At 38.8% G+C, this 23,558-nt stretch overlaps 1 long non-coding RNA gene and 1 pseudogene across 1 annotated transcript; both read left to right on the top strand.

Moving 5' to 3' along the window:
- The first annotated feature begins 263 nt into the window (after window positions 1-263).
- On the top strand, window positions 264-3,454 carry LOC131544598 (uncharacterized). The gene is made up of 5 exons (XR_009272166.1): window positions 264-358; window positions 866-994; window positions 2,423-2,481; window positions 2,586-2,660; window positions 2,792-3,454. It is a non-coding gene; the product is annotated as an uncharacterized LOC131544598 (long non-coding RNA).
- A 10,200-nt stretch (window positions 3,455-13,654) lies between these two features.
- On the top strand, window positions 13,655-23,100 carry LOC131543838 (uncharacterized; annotated as a pseudogene).
- Window positions 23,101-23,558: the final 458 nt, after the last annotated feature.

Below are 23,558 nucleotides of genomic sequence, written 5' to 3' on the forward strand. Positions count from 1 at the left end.
ATATCATTTGGAGGCCAAATATACACTGTTATTGGCCAGACAATTGAATGTGAAAATATTCTACAGTATCTTTACAATTTTACACTGTAAAATCTAACAAATGTGCTAACTCAATTCATTTTGTTGACTTTACTTAAAGTGCTATTGTTTGTTTACCTTACTGATGTAGATCTATTAAATCTTACTATTTGTGGTAAAAGTCCTGGTTACTCAAATGTCCCTGGTTAAGGTCACATGATTTGTTTGAGTGCTGTGCAAGCCATGTGACCACTGACGTCATCAGGGTTTGGATTGAGAATTTTCTGATCAACGGCCATCTTGTTTTGTGGAAGACCTCGGCTGATAAACAATAAAACTGGTGAGTATTTATACATATAAGTTTGAGTTTGTTGTTAAGGAATTTGATTACATGATATTAAAGTCAAAGTTAATGGATTAATGCACGTGTTTTGTCGAATATAAAGTGTCAATATACATTTTGCTATGTCGTCTATGCGTCTGGTAAATGTATATCCGCGCAGTGTTCAGTGTTTGAATTACTGACACGTTAGAGTGATGAAGCACGGATGAATAGAGAATAAAGAATGGGAAGTGCTTGATTGAAACTTTAAAAGTGCGAGGAAAGGAAACTGTGCTCGACACTCGCGCGGCGGATCTTTGTGCGCACGCGCTGATGCCTGTCAGCATTCATGTTCAGAAATGTGTTCTGTTTCGCGGCATTTGAATGAAATGAAATAAACACACAGATATGTAAAATACCAGTCTTTCTTAGTATTCACATGAACACAGTCGGTTATGTCTAAAATGAACGTGAACAGTTAGGAGAAAAACAGATGTGGATCAGTAAGATTCTTTCTTCTTAAAGTGACAGCAGCCTAAATAAACCTGCTGTGGTGGTATCAAGCGGCAACCTCCCGCTCCCTCTCGTGAAGCCAACACGGAAGTGACTAAAGCTGCAATTCATCGACTGGCCGCTGGAGGCTGGTTGCAAAAGGTAGTCAATCCCATAGACTCCCCATGTTAAAATGCCCATCTTTACAACAGAAAAGAACATGTTTACAGCCTGGTGCAAAAAATAATTTTGATCTATATAGCTAATTTTGCCCTTCATGACAACTGTGAGGGGGGTGAATTTTTTTATAACTCATCCATTTAAATTATATTAAGCCTTAAGGTTATGCATAATTAAGGGCGTGGCCACTTGAGTGACAGGTGGATTGCCGCTCTGCTCCAAAGTGTGAAACTCGCTAGTGCGAAACTTAGAAAAATGGCTTTAAAGATTTTTATTTGTACAGAAAAATTAATTATAGGTAGGATACTGGAAATCTGGCAATTAGATGTTTTAATGAAAATTATCTCAAACTTGATTTTTACCTCTATAGCCTATTGTAAGATGTCATGCCAAGGCAAAAGGCAGTAACTTCCACATTATAAACAATATTTGGGTGCTGATCACCATTTATAGAATCATTATAGTAACATTTGTGTAAAATCTAGTGATCATTGGCTAGGCTATAACATCTAGTAATGTGAATCAGGGTTTTTTTTTTTTTCTGACCGTAACAACCAGACAAAAAGTTAAATGTGAGTGGATACTGTTTTGCAACCAATTTATTTGCAATGTTCGCTAACATTAAAGGATGCAAGACATAGCCTATTGTTTTTACATCGAACTGAATTAAAATAGCTTAACCTATAAGAAAGACTTAAAGTGCTCAAAATGATTGTGAATTAAACATCTCCAATGAAGTTCATTGCAATGCATTTTACAATTTACGAGTTACAAGAAAAGATAGGAAAAGGATTTAATTGCAAACAGTTATTGATTTTATGTGTGATATGCTGTCACGGCATTTGACTTTTCTCCATGATACTTATATACACATGTTAAAGGAGGTCATAATGTCCCAAAATTATCAATAACTAATTTTAGACCAAAAACGAAGTTATGGAGTTTTGTCTTTGCACGGCAGCACTGCAGTCACTATAGACGGGCGTGGTTTCAGCTCAGCTTCACCCACGTCCCGCCTTTTTGCCCATTTTCGAGTATCCGGGAGTGGCGCTCGGTGACGCGCTGCCAAGATGGCGGCGGTCAGCTCCGCCCACTTTATGCTTCAAAAATGCTCTTCAGAAACCTACGAGTGACGTCACGGACACTACGTCCATGTTTTTTTACAATCTATGGGTGGTATGTTATTAATGTTAATCAAACAAAATATAAAGAGAAAATAACTCTTTAATAAATAACTGTACTTTACTAAATAACTGTTGTAGCTTCAAAAGACTCTAATTCATGGAGCATTCTTTAAATAAAACATTAAAATTCAATTAAATTAAATGTCATTTTAATGTTTTATTTATTTATTTATGCTTTTGTTTTCCTTCAATCCAGTTAATAATTGCTATCCTTGTCTTTTTTTAGGAAAGAGATTTTTGTGACAACTTTGCACAACAGTTTGGAGATGTCATCACATCACAAAAGTAAGTACTTACAGTCTTTTAGATATATTTATGGTCAGTTAGGTTTTATCTGCTGTTGTTCATGAATTAACTGAGTTGTTTTTACCTGCATCATCATATTACAGACCCATGCCTGCTGGATTAATATGCATTTGAGGAGATAAGAAAGGTGATTCCAAAGCAATACGTACATATATGAGGTTAGTTTCTTTAATATAATACAAAGTGCATGAGTGAAAATTATGCTAAAGATATTGATCATTAATGTGTTTTTTGTTGTTCTACTAATCACAGTTTTTTTTTTTCTCTCTACATCTCTTAATCCTGGCAGGAAAAACAGACAACTTGGAGAAGATATGTGATGACTTTGCTTGGCAGAAAAGGATGTTTTAAAGGGATACTCTTCCCAAAAATCTAAATTATTTGATCTGATTCATTCTTATACTGTACCAGATGTATATGACTTTTTTCTTCAGATAAACACTATCTAAAGATTTTTAAAAAAAATAATCCATCTATGTGAGACCATATAATGCTAGAGGAAGGGACCCTTAAAGTAAATGCTTGAGATGTTGTGAAGATGTCTTTAGTAGATATTTATTCCTTCCCTTTGGCTTATATGAATTACTGTCATAATTGCTGTGTTTTTTTGTTTTTTTTTAAAGCATCAAATATGGACTCACAGAGATTGATTATTTTTCTAAAAATCGTTGTATTTATCAGAAGAAAGTAATATACATGGAGGTTAGCATGAGGGTGATAAATGATAAGAGAGTTTAATTTTTTTAGAAGGACTACCTCATTAAATTAAATGGACTGTCAGCAATTTAAAAACAATAAATAAGACATTCTTTACACACACTGTAAAACCCAACAAGTTAGGGTAACTCAAACCGTTTGAGTAAACCGATTGCCTTAAACATTTAAGTTTTTAAAACTAACAATTATGAGTGCTCTGAACTTATTTCAGTTGAGTTCAGTTAAGTGATTAATTAAGTGCTGATTGAGCATTAGTGATGAACAACTGCTGTTAACAAACACAATCACTGACAGAAAGAGAAACACAAGAACAACAACTGACTTTAGACACATGCTTAGATGAAATCAACTGAAATAAAATACATTAAATCTCAAGAGCTGATTAAACAACCCCACAAACAGCATCACCAGCTCCACTTATTAATAACCAGACTGACTTTATTTCTGTCAGACATCTACAGAAGATCTTATTGAGAATTAACTAAGGTTTAGATGTTGATTTATTGTTTCAATTGAAGTAACCATGTTAGAGATCAGTGTCTGCTTTAGTTGGGCTCTTGATCCTTGACTTCTGTGTTGGTTGGGTTTTTTTTTTTTTTTTCTCTGGCTGTTGTAACCATGTGTTCCTCGAACATATTTGTTACAGCTCAAAAGCCCAGAGAAAATGATCGGTAGTTGGTTGTCATATATTTATAATGTAAGTGAACTGATTTCATTGAGAGTGAACATAGACTCATTGTGTGTCTAATCTCTGATTAAATGGATGTTGTACTGATTATAGTAAAAGTGATTCTAAGAGCCACTGGTTCTGTGACAGTCAGATAACATAAAGGACTTTCTAAACAGTTTGTCCACAAAAAGTTTTAATCTATGGCAGAAGTAAGACTCACACAGACATCAAGAATCAGCTTGCGAACCTCAACAATGGTGACCATTAAAAAAAAAAAAGAAATCATCCTGCAATGCATGCTGGGTACTAGCATAGTACAAAACTCATCCATGGCTCCCAGCATGCATTGCAGCATGAATTTTGTTTTTTAAATGTCACCATTGTTGAGGTTCACAAGCTGATTCTTGATGTCTGTGTGAGTCTTACTTCTGCCATAGATTAAAACTTTTTGTGGACAAGCTGTTTAGAAAGTCCTTTATATTAACTGACTGTCACAGAACCAGTGGCTCTTAGAATCACTTTTACTATAAATCAATACAACATCCATTTAACCAGAGATTAGACACACAATGAGTCTATGTTCACTCTCAATGAGATCTGTTCACTTACAGATGATTGCCATTATAAATATATGTCAACCAACTACCGATCATTTCCTCTGGGCTTTTGAGTTATAACAAATATGTTTGAGAAACACATGATTACAACAACCAGAGGAAAAAAAAAAAACAACTAACACAGAAGTCAAGGGTAAGCAGACACTGATCTCTGACATGGTTACTTCAATTGAAAATAAATCTTAATTAATTCTCAATAAGATCTTCTGTAGATGTCTGACAGAAATAAAGTCAGTCTGGTTATTAATAAGAGGAGCTGGTGATGCTGTTTGTGGGGTTGTTTAATCAAATCTTGAGATTTAATGTATTTTATTTCAGTTGATTTCAGTTGAAGTCTGTGTCTGAAGTCAGTTGTTGTTCTTGTGTTTCTCTTTCTGTCAGTGATTGTGTTTGTTAACAGCAGTTGTTCATCACTAATGCTCAATCAGCACTTAATTAATCACTTAACTGAACTCAACTGAAATAAGTTCAGAGCACTCATAATTGTTAGTTTTAAAAACGTAAAATTTTAAGGCAATCAGTTTTCTCAAACGGTTTGAGTTAACCCAACTTGGGTTTTTAAGTCAATCGGTTTACTCAAACGGTTTGAGTTACCGTGACTTGTCGGGCATATATCTTATTTAGTAAACTCAACTGAAATAAGTTCAGAGGACTCATAACTGTTAGTTTTAACAACTTAAAATTTTAAGGCAATCAGTTTCCTCAAACGATTTGAGTTAACCTAACTTGTTGGGTTGTTAAGGCAATTGGTTTACTCAAACGGTTTGAGTTACCCAAACTTACAGTTTACAGTGCATACAGAATAACATGGAATCTCATTTTATATACTCTTCCCTCTTTTCAGGAAACTGAGGTTACTCTTCAACACGCTGCAGTTCTCCATGGCTTTCCTGTCCTGCTTGGGCACAACACAGAGAGGAAAGATCTTGCGTGTTTTCTCTTGATTCAGCTATTGTGTTTACTTGATGACACAAGTTTACATTGCAATACATGTCAAAGGAGTTAGACAGTATGAGCAAATGTTTTTGTTACTATGTAAGTTAAAGTATATTGAGTGTGCGTTCTTTTTATTTTTTTAATGTGCTCAGGGAATATTATTCTTCTCAAATGCTCTTTTGTTGGTTTTGATTGCTTCTATTGTCCTCATTTGTAAGTCACTTTGGAGTAAAACCGAGCAACGAGTTTGCACAATTTAATTAAGTAAACTTAACAAATTACTTTTTACAGTGTACATATCATAGAGGGATATGGAAATACATTTATTACAAAGGTGTCCAATTCAGTCCTGGAGGGTCACTGTCCTGTAAAGCTTACTTGCCTCAACACACCTGCCTAGAAGTTTTCAATATGCCCAGTAAGATCTTGATTAGCTGGTTCAGGTGTGTTTAACTGGGCTTGGAGCTAAACTCTGCAGGACAGTGGCCCTCCAGGACCACGATTGCACACCCCTGATTTATGATAACATTTCATAATTAATCCTATTTAAAACCATGTAAAGAAACAGTTAACAGTTACGCCCCATTCACATGGGACGTCAGCGTCAACGCCTCTCGTTTACTTGGAGTGACGTCAAGCGTTGCCGAACTGAATTGTGGGTCCGTCGGAAAAAGTTGAAAACTTTTCAAGCGCCAACGCAGGCATCAGCCAATCAGATCACCTTATGCAAATACCCTAGCACAAACGCTAGTCAATCCCGTTCATGCAACACCAGAAAAGTAATGTGATTGGCTGTTGTCACTATGACAGTCGCGTCAGCACAAAGCTTCAGACACGCCCTCTATCAAGCGCTGAAGCCGACGCCCAGTGTGAATGTACATTTTTACATCTCATATGCCACCCTCTTATTGTATGACAATAAAATGCTGTACTGTTGGAAAACATCAAGTTGGAATCTACATCTGAAAGCAACACAAAATAACAGCTTGATATATCCAATTAACTCCAGGAGCAATTGCAAATGTATCTTTTTTTTAAACAAACTTTACCTTATAGTTGCTATTGTAGTGACACAGTCTTAAGGTTTTATCTTTCATCTGCGTAAAGATTTATTTTATCTGCCCAAACTGAAACTGAAAACGCAACAGGCCTAACTGGCTCTGTCCCAAATGGCACCTTAAGCTCCTCCGAGTCCATACTTTGATGATGTAATGTAGCATAGACTGTCAGGTAGTAGTCGGCTACAGAGCCCACATCAGCGTAACTTCCCCAAAAACTTTTCAAAACTTCCCACATCCCTGTCAGGCATATTGCACAAGTACCAGTGTGATATTGCTTTTATACAACAGTTCGATGGCACGTGTATGTAAATAAATAAAAACAGCAAAGGAGTGTCTTAAACCCTCTTGTGTGTGTACATGCAGAATGAACTACATTCTCACCTAAAAAAAACAGTAGTATTTGTAAAATTATAATGGGTTTGGCCATTTGTTATGACACTTGCTTTGAGAAATTCTGCAAGTGGAATGGTACAAACGGTGAAACGATTCCTGTGGCGATACTGGTAGAATATTGCACAGTTGGAAAGACCTCTCAGCCTATCACTTATTTTAAAGACCATGATTTCCATAAAATGAGAGAACAAATTACAAAGTTGTCAGAACCAATTCCTAATTCATTCCTAATTCATGCCCTTTTATTTTATTTTATTCTGCACTTTATGTGTGGGACTTCGTATTTAAAGGATAGTTCACTGAAAATTCTGTCTTTCGACAATGCTAATTTGTTCCCTGGTTTGATTAAAATGAGGGAACGAATTAGTACAACATGGCCACAATTTACCTAAAACAAGGAAACAAATTAATTAAATGTGGCCATGATTTAACTAAAAAGAGGGGAGTAATTAATAAAGCATAGTAAATTTCATTGCGGCTACAATACTGCAAGTCATATGCGGGGCCCCATACTTAAACACCAGGAATAAAATGGATTGCGTACATTAATGACAACATGACTGCAGCTTGTCCCTGTTTTGTGGTACAAGCATCAGCAGTAGTAGATTTTGCCATGGGGTATCGAGCAGATTTTTCACATAGGACATCCATTTGGCCAGTGACAAGGTTCCTGTCAATCCTCAGGATTCCATAGAACTTTTTCTTAATGTCTTTGTCCTTCACACTATTCTCTCATGCAATATGTGGCTATCCTGGAGGACTGTGCAAGATTTTCTTGCTGTTATATTCGCCATTTTCTTTTCTTTCTTTTTTTTTCTTCTTTTTTTTTTTTGGAGTGCCTATTTATATCCTTCTTTTATCCCATTCCCTCACTTCTCTTTTCACATTTTCTTCATCTCTCTTTTTTATCTGCTCTTGTTTCATTACTCTTCATGGCCTCCTGTGTTCCCCTCTCTTCCCATCCCTCCCTCCCTTTCTTTCTCTCAGACTGTCTGTCTGGCATCATTGCTCTCCCGCAGATTGCTGTGCTTGCAGGCCAAAAGTATAGCTTGCATCTGTGTCATAAGAGGCAGAAAATTGGAGTGTTTAGGGGTAGAGTGGAAGGTGCTGTTCTGAGTTATTTAGCCTGAACTGCTTCCATGGGAAGCGAGGCAAGCCTCAGGCCATTGGGCACAGGCTTTTACATTCAAGCGAGAATGGCACACACAGGCTGCATATTGGTGTGTGGCAGCATGCTGTGCATTATGAGAAACCTTTCATTTATAACCTCCACCCACCAAGACCCACCCACACAGACAGACAGCAAGCATCCAAATCCCCTCATCCAATAGGCATGTACACACACGCACACACAAAATGTAATCCAGTCATTAAATTGGGTGCAATCTACATATGAAATGTAATTTCCCAAAATTAATTTGGCCACCCATCTGTGATTTGGCTTTGAGATGTAATTTGTAGAGCAAGATGTATGTGGCAGTCAAATGAAAATGGGTGCGATCTAATGCTTGAGTGCGATGGTAGAAAGCTAAAGAATCATACCTTTTTCAGCTAAGCTATTCATAAGTACATGCAAATCACTAGCCATGTCCTAGAAAACAAAATAGCCTCTTGTAAACAAGTTGCTCTGTTCTGCCTGGAGGCCATAAATGAGAAACAAAACAGCCTAACTCTAGGCTTTGACCACACGTACTTGGTGCTGGCCGTCTCTCAAAGCTGGTCGTGTAAGATGTAATTAGAGCCGCTGAAACTTGGATCTGCAGTCTTTTTGCAGGTATGGGATTCATTTGACATGAAAACTACAGGATAAAAGCATTAATGCCAGAAAGCGGTTAAAATGATGAGGTTTGATCATAGCTAAGGGCCAGCCATTACAGTCCATGTGGTCCCTCTCAGACTGTTTCCACCTGGAAGGTTCTGGGTTCAATACAAGTTAAGCTCTCACACTACAGATGCTGTCAGTTCAAGGGTAATAATTGTTAACTAAAGCTAAAACCATTAAAAAACAACAACAAAAAAACAATTATCAATAAAAACAATTAAAAAAATTAAAATTACAAAAGCGCAAAACAAAATTAACTAGTATGGTATATTAACTATTATACTACGGGCCCGTTGAATGCTTGAATCTGATTGGCTGACGAACGTTCTATGGTGTGCAATTATTTTTAGGGAACCGCACGGCGAACGTAGTTCCAGGCAGCTCTTGACCGCATTACATGACCATATCACTTCGCCAAATGATTTCTGTTATTTCAAAGGCTTTACAACAGCAAAATAACCAAGACCCACAACGACACTGGCCAAACAAATAAATATAGTAAATAAAAGGATAAAAACGACAGATCATGTCCATATTTTTGCCACAAAATTACGTTTTATTATGTACGGAAAGCACATACTCTATCTCTCCCGCTCTCTCTCCCTCACAGACCGCACATACATAACAGTTACAGTTTGCACACACACTAGCATACATCGCGCTAATGTTGTTAACGCTACTCTGATGATTTTATCAGTAAACAACTTAAAAACTACATGACTTCTCACAAGCGAGGTAACAACAAGGGCGCTGTTCGTGAACAAAAGGAACTAAGTTTCACTATAACTAGAGACATTGCTGCCGAACACTATTGAGAGACGCACAGAGGTAATTCTCTCTCTCTCGCTCTCTCTCTCTCTCTCATAACTTAGTTATTAACTGTATTAACTACATTAATCTGTTATCAATGGCTCAAGCCTCCGTTACTAGGTTTATAATGATGTTTTGGAATTAGCAACAGAGGCCTTGGATGAGATGCGGAAGAAATGATCCTACTCCGCTTCACGTCGTAACCGCATCACCACCTCGGGTGTGCATTATTTTCTAACAATCCAACGGCCCGTCGTCAATTATTCCTTACTTATTTCATACTAAGTATAGTTCAAATCTATTATTCTAACATATTTACTGCTAAATCGCTCAAGACTTAAGTCCAAAATTTTAGTCCGAAATTTTCACACGTTAAAAAATAAATACGACCTCGCGTTGTGTCAATCGTGTTTGCACACTGCCTCCGAAACTTTCGTCCTTCACAAAAAAATTCTGATCAGTTTCGATTTTCTGCATTTTTGCATCCGTAGCATGCATTTTGATAGGAAAGGATTACGAATACGAAAAAACACATGCGAAAATTTCAGACTCAGTGTGCAAGGACCTTTACTGATATAAAAATTATAATTAAACTTTATTTGGAGTACTACTTGTGTACATGCTACAACATGCTATTGATATGTTAACAGATGTTAACACATGTTGCATGTGATATAAAACAGTATTATAATTAATTGTTATAACAATATAATTAATTTTAAGTGGAAATAGTTTATCTATTTTTGGGACTATTTTGTCCTCTGCAGTTGAAATCATCATTGACAACATATACTGCGAAAAAACAAACATCAATGGTATCTTATAATTATTCATTAGACAGCATACTCATGAATACCATACAGTAGCTGTTTCCTGTTGAAGGCGCTGCCTCATAATTATTCATGACACCACGTGACCTTTTTTCTATGACAGGTACTTCAAACACTGAAGTGAACAGTGCAAAAATGCAGTGTTTCATGGCTTCCCGCGCTATGCTGACAGAGCAACAGCTTTCAATCAATAATCGTCACTTCTGAATTTTTTTCTGTGCAAATATTTATTACAGGAGAGTTGCTAGATTCATGGAGAAGCAGACTGGAGCTCATTTGAAACAAAACATGATCAGGGTCTAACACTGGTTAAATCAGCTAAACAAACATTCATACATGCACATGGAAATTGGTCACTTTTGCTTATTTGTGAAGCAACTGTGGAATAACAGTATCTGTTATTATAAAGTTACAACCCAAATTCCGGAAATGTTGGGACGTTTTTTAAATTTGAATAAAATGAAAACTAAAAGACTTTCAAATGACATGAGCCAATAGAATTTATTCACAATAGAACATAGATAGCATAACAAATGTTTAAACTGAGAAATTTTACAATCGTATGCACAAAATGAGCTCATTTCAAATTTGATGCCTGCTACAGGTCTCAAAATAGTTGGGACGGGGGCATGTTTACCATGGCGTAGCATCTCCTCTTCTTTTCAAAACAGTTTGAAGACGTCTGGGCATCGAGGTTATGAGTTTCTGGAGTTTTGGTGTTGGAATTTGGTCCCATTCTTGCCTGATATAGGTTTCCAGCTCATTTAATGATGCGCCAACTGTTCTCTATAGGTGAAAGATCTGGACTGCAGGCACGTCATCTGGAGGGGAGCATATGTTGCTCTAAAGCATTTATATACCTTTCAGCATTCATAGTGCCTTCCAAAACGTGCAAGCTGTCCATACCGTATGCACTTATGCACCCCCATACCATCAGAGATGCTGCCTTTTGAACTGAACGCTGATAACACGCTGGAAGGTCTCCCTCCTCTTTAGCCCGGAGGACACGGCGTTCGTGATTGCCAACAAGAATGTCAAATTTGGACTCATCTGACCATAGAACACTTTTCCACTTTGAAACAGTCCATTTTAAATGAGCCTTGGCCCACAGGACATGGCAGCGCTTCTGTACCATGTTCACATATTGCTTCCTTTTTGCATGATAGAGCTTTAGTTGGCATCTGCAGATGGCACGGCGGATTGTGTTTACCGACAGTGGTTTCTGGAAGTATTCCTGGGCCCGTTTAGTAATGCCATCTTTTTTGAGACCTGTAGCAGGCATCAAATTTGAAATGAGCTCATTTAGTGGATAAAAGTGTAAAATGTATCCATTTAAACATGTGTTATGTTCTCTATGTTCTGTTGTGAATAAAATATTGGCTCATGTGATTTGAAAGTCTTAGTTTTCATTTTATTCAAATAAAAAAAAAAAATGTCCTAACATTTCCAGAAATCGGGTTGTACTACAAACAAAGTTACTACAAAACAATATATGTGAATAGTTCATCAACTTATTTTGCTTGCAGTATATAATATACTGTATATCTATGCATTTTGTTGCGTGCAACTTTGAATTGCAGAGTGCAGTATTTGAGTATAAATCAAACATGCAAATTCAAAACAAGACTTGTTTTCCCATTTTGGAAATGTAATAGCATTTTAGATGTAATTAAGAAGCAAATACATGTTTAATTAAACATTTTGTCATGTCAAGTGTTTCAGTAGAGCTTTTAAGTCCAATTACTTCCAAAGGTGTACAACTTTACAGATTCCCATGTTTACTTTTCATATCATTTTCAAGCAAAGCCATTTTACACTAATTTATCTGATTAGCATTTGTAAACAACTCACTTATCATGTGTTTCATTCATATGCAAACACAGAGGCCATTCTTGAGCTGTTATCAACAGCAATAATTACAGTGGATCATGAAATTGTTGCAGGGTGGAGACAAATAAACTGAATTCTTTGTTTCCAGATAATGTTTCATAAAACTTTGTTTCATAAAAATGTTAAAATACAACATGATTACACTTGTGGCTTGTACTCTATTATCTGGACTCCCAACAAGAAGTTTAATTTATTTTAATGCAAATATTTATTATAAATGAATAATGGATCACACTCCAGTAAATCAAACTTTCAAAACAGGATTTCTTTATGATTTAAGCAGCACTTTAACTTGAATTAAAAAAGGCATTTCTGTAGTATCACTTTCATTATCTTTTTCATTTTCCTTAACCTGTTTGGGTAACTGTAAAGACTAGTAGTAAAACATTATATTTGTAGCTAGCTTCATCTTCGGTGCTTGTTTATGAGTTTATGAGCATACATGATGCATAATAAGTCTCTCATGGGAGAACACCTGAGCGTGACTATCCAACTAAGTGAGAGAGGCTGAGACTGAAAAAGACAAAGATAGACGGAATGCAAGAATACATTTTCAAATACACTCTCACCATAATCCCAGTGCTGTCTCTTAGCCTTATATATGCATGATAGAGTGGGGAAAACACCGAAAAATTACTTGCACAACTGTTTTGATTAATGAATACCATAATTTTGTAAACGCAAGATAAAGGGGAAATTATGAAGCACTAATACACATTAACCAACTGAGTGAGGAGACAGCAATGTGTTTATAGATCAATGTTCTGTACGTGTCTACCATAAGTTACCAGAGCATCAATTCAAAAAGCAAATTAAAAGGAAACAGCGATCAAATTCTGAGACACTAAAGGCCTTTCTTCAGTGTGCTTTCACTCACCTGGAAATCTTTAAGTAAATGTTAGATGCTAATCACAAAATGCATTACATTTTTATTGTTAGATGTGATCAATTGCTTTTTTATCCCTTCATTCACAACAATAAATTATGTTATACTTCTGTATTTCTTTAATCAAGCCACTATCTTCCTTTCTTGTAAAAGAGAGCCGTCTTTCTCTTTTCACTGATGTGTAATGTAACAAGGGAAAATGCATTTTTTACTAACCTGACTTTGAATTTGCTTATCTCCCTAAAGAGGTTCCCACTATGAAGACTCAGAGGTCAAACGCATGGGAAGTGTAATTGCAGCATGTGCACTTGTCCTGCCCTCTCTAACTGCAGAATTAACCTGTTCCCTTCTGTTCTTCTTTTATCAAACCGGTCCCAGATCAGTGATTACTGACCATAAAATGCCGAATCCATTTTTTTTTTCATTGCAGTTTCATGCATTTAAAGCACACACTTGATGTGTCCTTGACCTTATCTGTTCAGGTTTAGCATGATGAGTGTCAGAAAGAGGCCTAACGATCATGATCAATAACTGCAGATTGCGGCTCACATTGAATGCCGACAACGGTGTGTTCAATTGGGTATACATCAATCAGTGTTTATTGCTGAGTTGTAACAACAAAATGAGCAGTTGTCAATGGATGTACTATAAGCTGTTTATATCTTTATAAGGGAGAAGGCGATTAGTCACCAGAAGAGACAGACGGCAGTGCGTAAGTGTTTTAATACTCATTCTTAGCTCTGTTGTTTAAATTAATTCCTTGTTGCTAGGAAAGAATAGTTCGTTTCCTACCTATTTCTATTCTGCTTTTTCGTTGTGGTTTATATTTTTGATTGCACTTATTGATCATTATAATAACTGCCCTTTAGCTTAAACTCCTTTCCTGCACTTAAGTGCGAAGTGTTAGTTTCGATTTGAGCCATTGCCCTGCGATTGGCTGGTGGTTGTGCTAATTAAAAGCGACCACAGCGACTGTAAAAACTATTTAAACTGTTCGGGCACTGTTAGACCCCGGGAGAAGGCGATTAGTCACCAGAAGAGACAGACGGCAGTGCGTAAGTGTTTTAATACTCATTCTTAGCTCTGTTGTTTAAATTAATTCCTTGTTGCTAGGAAAGAATAGTTCGTTTCCTACCTATTTCTATTCTGCTTTTTCGTTGTGGTTTATATTTTTGATTGCACTTATTGATCATTATAATAACTGCCCTTTAGCTTAAACTCCTTTCCTGCACTTAAGTGCGAAGTGTTAGTTTCGATTTGAGCCATTGCCCTGCGATTGGCTGGTGGTTGTGCTAATTAAAAGCGACCACAGCGACTGTAAAACTATTTAAACTGTTCGGCACTGTTAGACCCCGGAGAAGGCGATTAGTCACCAGAAGAGACAGACGGCAGTGCGTAAGTGTTTTAATACTCATTCTTAGCTCTGTTGTTTAAATTAATTCCTTGTTGCTAGGAAAGAATAGTTCGTTTCCTACCTATTTCTATTCTGCTTTTTCGTTGTGGTTTATATTTTTGATTGCACTTATTGATCATTATAATAACTGCCCTTTAGCTTAAACTCCTTTCCTGCACTTAAGTGCGAAGTGTTAGTTTCGATTTGAGCCATTGCCCTGCGATTGGCTGGTGGTTGTGCTAATTAAAAGCGACCACAGCGACTGTAAAACTATTTAAACTGTTCGGCACTGTTAGACCCCGGAGAAGGCGATTAGTCACCAGAAGAGACAGACGGCAGTGCGTAAGTGTTTTAATACTCATTCTTAGCTCTGTTGTTTAAATTAATTCCTTGTTGCTAGGAAAGAATAGTTCGTTTCCTACCTATTTCTATTCTGCTTTTTCGTTGTGGTTTATATTTTTGATTGCACTTATTGATCATTATAATAACTGCCCTTTAGCTTAAACTCCTTTCCTGCACTTAAGTGCGAAGTGTTAGTTTCGATTTGAGCCATTGCCCTGCGATTGGCTGGTGGTTGTGCTAATTAAAAGCGACCACAGCGACTGTAAAACTATTTAAACTGTTCGGGCACTGTTAGACCCCGGGAGAAGGCGATTAGTCACCAGAAGAGACAGACGGCAGTGCGTAAGTGTTTTAATACTCATTCTTAGCTCTGTTGTTTAAATTAATTCCTTGTTGCTAGGAAAGAATAGTTCGTTTCCTACCTATTTCTATTCTGCTTTTTCGTTGTGGTTTATATTTTTGATTGCACTTATTGATCATTATAATAACTGCCCTTTAGCTTAAACTCCTTTCCTGCACTTAAGTGCGAAGTGTTAGTTTCGATTTGAGCCATTGCCCTGCGATTGGCTGGTGGTTGTGCTAATTAAAAGCGACCACAGCGACTGTAAAAACTATTTAAACTGTTCGGGCACTGTTAGACCCCGGGAGAAGGCGATTAGTCACCAGAAGAGACAGACGGCAGTGCGTAAGTGTTTTAATACTCATTCTTAGCTCTGTTGTTTAAATTAATTCCTTGTTGCTAGGAAAGAATAGTTCGTTTCCTACCTATTTCTATTCTGCTTTTTCGTTGTGGTTTATATTTTTGATTGCACTTATTGATCATTATAATAACTGCCCTTTAGCTTAAACTCCTTTCCTGCACTTAAGTGCGAAGTGTTAGTTTCGATTTGAGCCATTGCCCTGCGATTGGCTGGTGGTTGTGCTAATTAAAAGCGACCACAGCGACTGTAAAACTATTTAAACTGTTCGGGCACTGTTAGACCCCGGGAGAAGGCGATTAGTCACCAGAAGAGACAGGCGGCAGTGCGTAAGTGTTTTAATACTCATTCTTAGCTCTGTTGTTTAAATTAATTCCTTGTTGCTAGGAAAGAATAGTTCGTTTCCTACCTATTTCTATTCTGCTTTTTCGTTGTGGTTTATATTTTTGATTGCACTTATTGATCATTATAATAACTGCCCTTTAGCTTAAACTCCTTTCCTGCACTTAAGTGCGAAGTGTTAGTTTCGATTTGAGCCATTGCCCTGCGATTGGCTGGTGGTTGTGCTAATTAAAAGCGACCACAGCGACTGTAAAAACTATTTAAACTGTTCGGGCACTGTTAGACCCCGGGAGAAGGCGATTAGTCACCAGAAGAGACAGACGGCAGTGCGTAAGTGTTTTAATACTCATTCTTAGCTCTGTTGTTTAAATTAATTCCTTGTTGCTAGGAAAGAATAGTTCGTTTCCTACCTATTTCTATTCTGCTTTTTCGTTGTGGTTTATATTTTTGATTGCACTTATTGATCATTATAATAACTGCCCTTTAGCTTAAACTCCTTTCCTGCACTTAAGTGCGAAGTGTTAGTTTCGATTTGAGCCATTGCCCTGCGATTGGCTGGTGGTTGTGCTAATTAAAAGCGACCACAGCGACTGTAAAAACTATTTAAACTGTTCGGGCACTGTTAGACCCCGGGAGAAGGCGATTAGTCACCAGAAGAGACAGACGGCAGTGCGTAAGTGTTTTAATACTCATTCTTAGCTCTGTTGTTTAAATTAATTCCTTGTTGCTAGGAAAGAATAGTTCGTTTCCTACCTATTTCTATTCTGCTTTTTCGTTGTGGTTTATATTTTTGATTGCACTTATTGATCATTATAATAACTGCCCTTTAGCTTAAACTCCTTTCCTGCACTTAAGTGCGAAGTGTTAGTTTCGATTTGAGCCATTGCCCTGCGATTGGCTGGTGGTTGTGCTAATTAAAAGCGACCACAGCGACTGTAAAAACTATTTAAACTGTTCGGGCACTGTTAGACCCCGGGAGAAGGCGATTAGTCACCAGAAGAGACAGACGGCAGTGCGTAAGTGTTTTAATACTCATTCTTAGCTCTGTTGTTTAAATTAATTCCTTGTTGCTAGGAAAGAATAGTTCGTTTCCTACCTATTTCTATTCTGCTTTTTCGTTGTGGTTTATATTTTTGATTGCACTTATTGATCATTATAATAACTGCCCTTTAGCTTAAACTCCTTTCCTGCACTTAAGTGCGAAGTGTTAGTTTCGATTTGAGCCATTGCCCTGCGATTGGCTGGTGGTTGTGCTAATTAAAAGCGACCACAGCGACTGTAAAACTATTTAAACTGTTCGGGCACTGTTAGACCCCGGGAGAAGGCGATTAGTCACCAGAAGAGACAGGCGGCAGTGCGTAAGTGTTTTAATACTCATTCTTAGCTCTGTTGTTTAAATTAATTCCTTGTTGCTAGGAAAGAATAGTTCGTTTCCTACCTATTTCTATTCTGCTTTTTCGTTGTGGTTTATATTTTTGATTGCACTTATTGATCATTATAATAACTGCCCTTTAGCTTAAACTCCTTTCCTGCACTTAAGTGCGAAGTGTTAGTTTCGATTTGAGCCATTGCCCTGCGATTGGCTGGTGGTTGTGCTAATTAAAAGCGACCACAGCGACTGTAAAAACTATTTAAACTGTTCGGGCACTGTTAGACCCCGGGAGAAGGCGATTAGTCACCAGAAGAGACAGACGGCAGTGCGTAAGTGTTTTAATACTCATTCTTAGCTCTGTTGTTTAAATTAATTCCTTGTTGCTAGGAAAGAATAGTTCGTTTCCTACCTATTTCTATTCTGCTTTTTCGTTGTGGTTTATATTTTTGATTGCACTTATTGATCATTATAATAACTGCCCTTTAGCTTAAACTCCTTTCCTGCACTTAAGTGCGAAGTGTTAGTTTCGATTTGAGCCATTGCCCTGCGATTGGCTGGTGGTTGTGCTAATTAAAAGCGACCACAGCGACTGTAAAACTATTTAAACTGTTCGGGCACTGTTAGACCCCGGAGAAGGCGATTAGTCACCAGAAGAGACAGGACGGCAGTGCGTAAGTGTTTTAATACTCATTCTTAGCTCTGTTGTTTAAATTAATTCCTTGTTGCTAGGAAAGAATAGTTCGTTTCCTACCTATTTCTATTCTGCTTTTTCGTTGTGGTTTATATTTTTGATTGCACTTATTGATCATTATAATAACTGCCCTTTAGCTTAAACTCCTTTCCTGCACTTAAGTGCGAAGTGTTAGTTCGATTTGAGCCATTGCCCTGCGATTGGCTGGTGGTTGTGCTAATTAAAAGCGACCACAGCGACTGTAAAACTATTTAAACTGTTCGGGCACTGTTAGACCCCGGGAGAAGGCGATTAGTCACCAGAAGAGACAGGCGGCAGTGCGTAAGTGTTTTAATACTCATTCTTAGCTCTGTTGTTTAAATTAATTCCTTGTTGCTAGGAAAGAATAGTTCGTTTCCTACCTATTTCTATTCTGCTTTTTCGTTGTGGTTTATATTTTTGATTGCACTTATTGATCATTATAATAACTGCCCTTTAGCTTAAACTCCTTTCCTGCACTTAAGTGCGAAGTGTTAGTTTCGATTTGAGCCATTGCCCTGCGATTGGCTGGTGGTTGTGCTAATTAAAAGCGACCACAGCGACTGTAAAACTATTTAAACTGTTCGGGCACTGTTAGACCCCGGAGAAGGCGATTAGTCACCAGAAGAGACAGACGGCAGTGCGTAAGTGTTTTAATACTCATTCTTAGCTCTGTTGTTTAAATTAATTCCTTGTTGCTAGGAAAGAATAGTTCGTTTCCTACCTATTTCTATTCTGCTTTTTCGTTGTGGTTTATATTTTTGATTGCACTTATTGATCATTATAATAACTGCCCTTTAGCTTAAACTCCTTTCCTGCACTTAAGTGCGAAGTGTTAGTTTCGATTTGAGCCATTGCCCTGCGATTGGCTGGTGGTTGTGCTAATTAAAAGCGACCACAGCGACTGTAAAAACTATTTAAACTGTTCGGGCACTGTTAGACCCCGGGAGAAGGCGATTAGTCACCAGAAGAGACAGACGGCAGTGCGTAAGTGTTTTAATACTCATTCTTAGCTCTGTTGTTTAAATTAATTCCTTGTTGCTAGGAAAGAATAGTTCGTTTCCTACCTATTTCTATTCTGCTTTTTCGTTGTGGTTTATATTTTTGATTGCACTTATTGATCATTATAATAACTGCCCTTTAGCTTAAACTCCTTTCCTGCACTTAAGTGCGAAGTGTTAGTTTCGATTTGAGCCATTGCCCTGCGATTGGCTGGTGGTTGTGCTAATTAAAAGCGACCACAGCGACTGTAAAAACTATTTAAACTGTTCGGGCACTGTTAGACCCCGGGAGAAGGCGATTAGTCACCAGAAGAGACAGACGGCAGTGCGTAAGTGTTTTAATACTCATTCTTAGCTCTGTTGTTTAAATTAATTCCTTGTTGCTAGGAAAGAATAGTTCGTTTCCTACCTATTTCTATTCTGCTTTTTCGTTGTGGTTTATATTTTTGATTGCACTTATTGATCATTATAATAACTGCCCTTTAGCTTAAACTCCTTTCCTGCACTTAAGTGCGAAGTGTTAGTTTCGATTTGAGCCATTGCCCTGCGATTGGCTGGTGGTTGTGCTAATTAAAAGCGACCACAGCTTTTTTTCACTCTAGACTGTGTATTTGTTTGAGGTGTGTGCGCTGACGCGGAAGCGTCTGCGGAAGCGTTCAGCCGTCGTGTTCAGCCTCCTCGTGTGAAGACCGAGGAGTGTAAAGACCTGCGACTTTTTCCTGTGCGACTTGAACCGAGCAACGACACCGAGCTACACACTTAAGTATCTTTTTCCTTCCTCACTCTGCTCTCCTATCCTCTTTCCTTCTACCTCTATCATGTGTCTCCAAAACATTCCGGTTCTCTCTCAGCCACGCTCTAACATCACTCGCAGACGGCAACGTAATACTGCTAACCTACGCCCTATCTCTACATCTTCCACTACACCTCTGGCTTTCTCGGTGGGTCTCTGAATTGTCAGTCAGCCGTCAACAAAGCTGACTTCATTTCTGCCTTTTCTTTAAAATCCACTCTCAGCATCTTGGGCTTGACTGAGACCTGGATTCGTCCAGAAGACTCAGCAACCCCAGCTGCTCTCTCTACTAATTTCTCTTTCTCTCATACTTCGCGTCAAGTTGGTCGGGGTGGGGGTACTGGCCTGCTCGTTTCACACAATTGGAAATACTCAACCCACTCTACCCTTTGCAATTACAACTCATTTGAATGTCATGCCATTAATGTATCAGCTCCGATAAAACTCCAGATTGTGGTAATCTACCGTCCCCCTGGACAAATTCTAGCCACCTTCCTAGAGGAGCTGGACGGGTTGTTGTCCTCTTTGTGGAGGATGGCATTCCACTCTTAGTCTTTGGTGATTTCAACATTCACCTAGACAAGCCTTATGCTACAGACTTCCACTCGCTACTAGCTTCATTTGATCTCAATCGCCTTACCACTACTAGCACGCACAAATCAGGCAACCAACTTGATTTAATTTACACACGCAATTGTACTGCAGATAACATTCTGGTACAACCGCTACATATCTCGGACCATTTCTTCATTACATTTACACTACATTTTGCTACCCGTGTGCCACCAACCCCCCTACCGGTTACTTTTAGACGAAACCTGCGCTCCCTTTCTCCTTCCCATCTTTCCTCTGTAGTATCCTCCTCTCTTCCCTCACCTACCCATTTCTCATCTCTGGATGTAAACACAGCTACTGAAACTTTATGCTCTACCTTAACTTCTTGTCTAGACGACATTTGTCCTCTCTCCTCTAGGTCAGCACGGACTGCCCCTTCTAACCCCTGGTTATCTGATGTTCTTCGTGAACATCGGACTAAACTCAGAGCGGCAGAGAGAAAATGGCACAAATCAAACAACCCGTCGGACCTGAGTAGGTATCAGTCTCTGCTCTCATCTTTCTCTGCTGATGTCCACACTGCCAAATCCTCACATTTCCACAACAAGATCAACAGCGCTCCAGACATGCGTAATCTCTTCAGAACATTTAATTCTCTCCTCTGTCCTCCTCCACCACCTCCCACCACTTCTATTACAGCTGATGACTTTGCTACTTTTTTTACAGACAAAACTAGATCGATCAGTAATCAGTTCTCATCTCCACGCACACAGGACCCCAACCAACCACTTCCACTGCTAAACCTCCCATTTTCTCCTTCTGTCCCCTGACGGAGGCTGAAGTATCCAAACTTCTCCTCTCCAACCATCCTACAACATGTCCTCTTGACCCAATCCCCTCGCACCTTCTGCAAGCAATCTCTCCCACGCTCTTACCGACACTCACACACATCATCAACACATCCCTCCTCACAGGCATCTTCCCCACTGCGTTCAAGCAGGCTCGGGTAACCCCACTGCTCAAAAAACCTACATTAAACACTTCTCTTATAGAAAACTATAGACCTGTCTCTCTCCTTCCATTCATAGCGAAAACACTTGAACGTGTTGTCTTCAACCAGGTCTCATTGTTTCTTTCACAGAACAACAAACTGGACGCTAAACAGTCAGGTTTCAGGAGTGGCCATTCAACTGAGACTGCGCTTCTCTCGGTCACTGAAGCCCTGCGAATTGCAAAAGCCCATTCCAAATCATCAGTCCTCATTCTGCTGGATCTATCTGCCGCGTTTGACACTGTCAATCATCAGATACTCCTCTCCACTCTCTCATCACTGGGCATCGCTGGAATTCCACTTCGCTGGTTTGAATCCTATCTCACTGGTAGGTCTTTCAGGGTGGCCTGGGGAGGGGAGGTATCCAAAGCACATACACTGGTCACTGGGGTTCCTCAGGGATCGGTTCTTGGACCTCTCCTCTTCTCCACATACACTACATCACTGGGTCCCATCATACAGGCACATGGATTCTCCTACCACTGCTATGCTGATGACACACAGCTCTATCTCTTTTCAACCAGATGATCCAACGGTAGCTGCAAGGATCTCAGGTTGCCTGTCAGACATCTCGGCATGGATGAAAGAACATCACCTCCAGCTCAACCTGGCAAAGACTGAGCTTCTTGTCTTTCCTGCCGCTCCAACTCTACAGCATGACATCACGATCCAGTTAGGTTCATCAACAATTACCCCATCAACTTCGGTCAGAAATCTTGGTGTAATCTTTGATGACCAGCTGACCTTCAAAGACCACATTGCAAAGACTGCTCGATCTTGCAGGTTTGCACTACACAACATCAGAAAGATCAGGCCCTTTCTGACGGAGCATGCTGCACAACTTCTTGTCCAGGCCCTTGTCATTTCTAGGCTGGACTACTGCAATGCTCTTCTGGCTGGACTTCCATCAAACACAGTCAAACCTCTACAAATGATTCAGAATGCGGCGGCACGACTGGTCTTCAAGGAACCCAAAAGAGCCCATGTTACACCTCTCTTTATCTCATTGCATTGGCTACCAATCGCAGCTCGCATCAAGTTCAAGACACTGATGCTTGCTCATAGAACAACCACAGGCTCAGCACCCGCCTACATGCACTCACTATTAAGAATCTACATCCCTCCAGAAGTCTGAGATCTGCTAGTGAGCGACGCCTCGTGGTACCATCACAAAGAGGCTCAAAATCACTCTCCAGAACATTCTCGTTCACCATTCCTGGCTGGTGGAATGATCTTCCCACCCATATTCGGAGTACTGGATCCCTGTCAATCTTCAAGCAACAGCTGAAAACTCATCTCTTTCGACACTACTTGACTTCAACCTACACATAAAAAAAAAAAAAAAAAAAAAAATCTTTCTCCTTACTTATTCCTTCCCTTGCTAGCTTGTACTTATTTAAACAATGCCTGAGACTTGGTGTTACAAGCACTTCCTTTGTCGAATTGCCTCTTCAAGATGAATCGCTTCATGTGTTCCCCAAATTGTAAGTCGCTTTGGATAAAAGCGTCTGCAAAATGACTAAATGTAAATGTAATGTAAATGTAAATCTTGTTTTGCAGTTTTTGAGGATGTGCCATAGTGGTTACCCAAAATGCATTGCTGAACGATGAAGAAAGCATTACACTTGTTGGCAGTTTTCATTTTTCTTTTCAATCAGAGATGATTCAGTTCTCCAGTATGTGTTCCCCTAGTCAGATGCTGTTGTTATTTTTATCAATTTAATAAAATCACTTTTATACGTTCTGGAGTGAATTAATTCTCAAGAGCTGATGCAGTTACTTGTACTCCATCTGTTCATCTTTTACTGAACCCACTCTCTTCTTCTCTCTGAAAATACTATGGTTGGGCTTCACTGAAGTAGCCCTGCAGTCCTCGAGTGAACCAGTCACTCAACAGTGTATTGCATTAGATGGATCCTTGCTTCAATTTCCAGAAAATCATGGTCACTTCAGAACGCATGACAGCTGGAATTGGCACTATGTAGCTGCAATCTTAGTTCGCTTTGATTCTTGCTTTGTCATTTTGCCCCACCTTGTTGTGAGCTGATTTCTCCCTGACGTAACAGATATGCAGTTTTGAAGGGAACATTACAAGAGACTGGTTTATTTTCAAGCTCCCGTTCAGCTTTAATGCATCAGCTGCACCGCTGCGGCACCCATACTGTCAT

Source organism: Onychostoma macrolepis, chromosome 07, assembly GCF_012432095.1.
Source record: "Onychostoma macrolepis isolate SWU-2019 chromosome 07, ASM1243209v1, whole genome shotgun sequence".
Taxonomy (NCBI): Eukaryota; Metazoa; Chordata; class Actinopteri; order Cypriniformes; family Cyprinidae; genus Onychostoma; species Onychostoma macrolepis.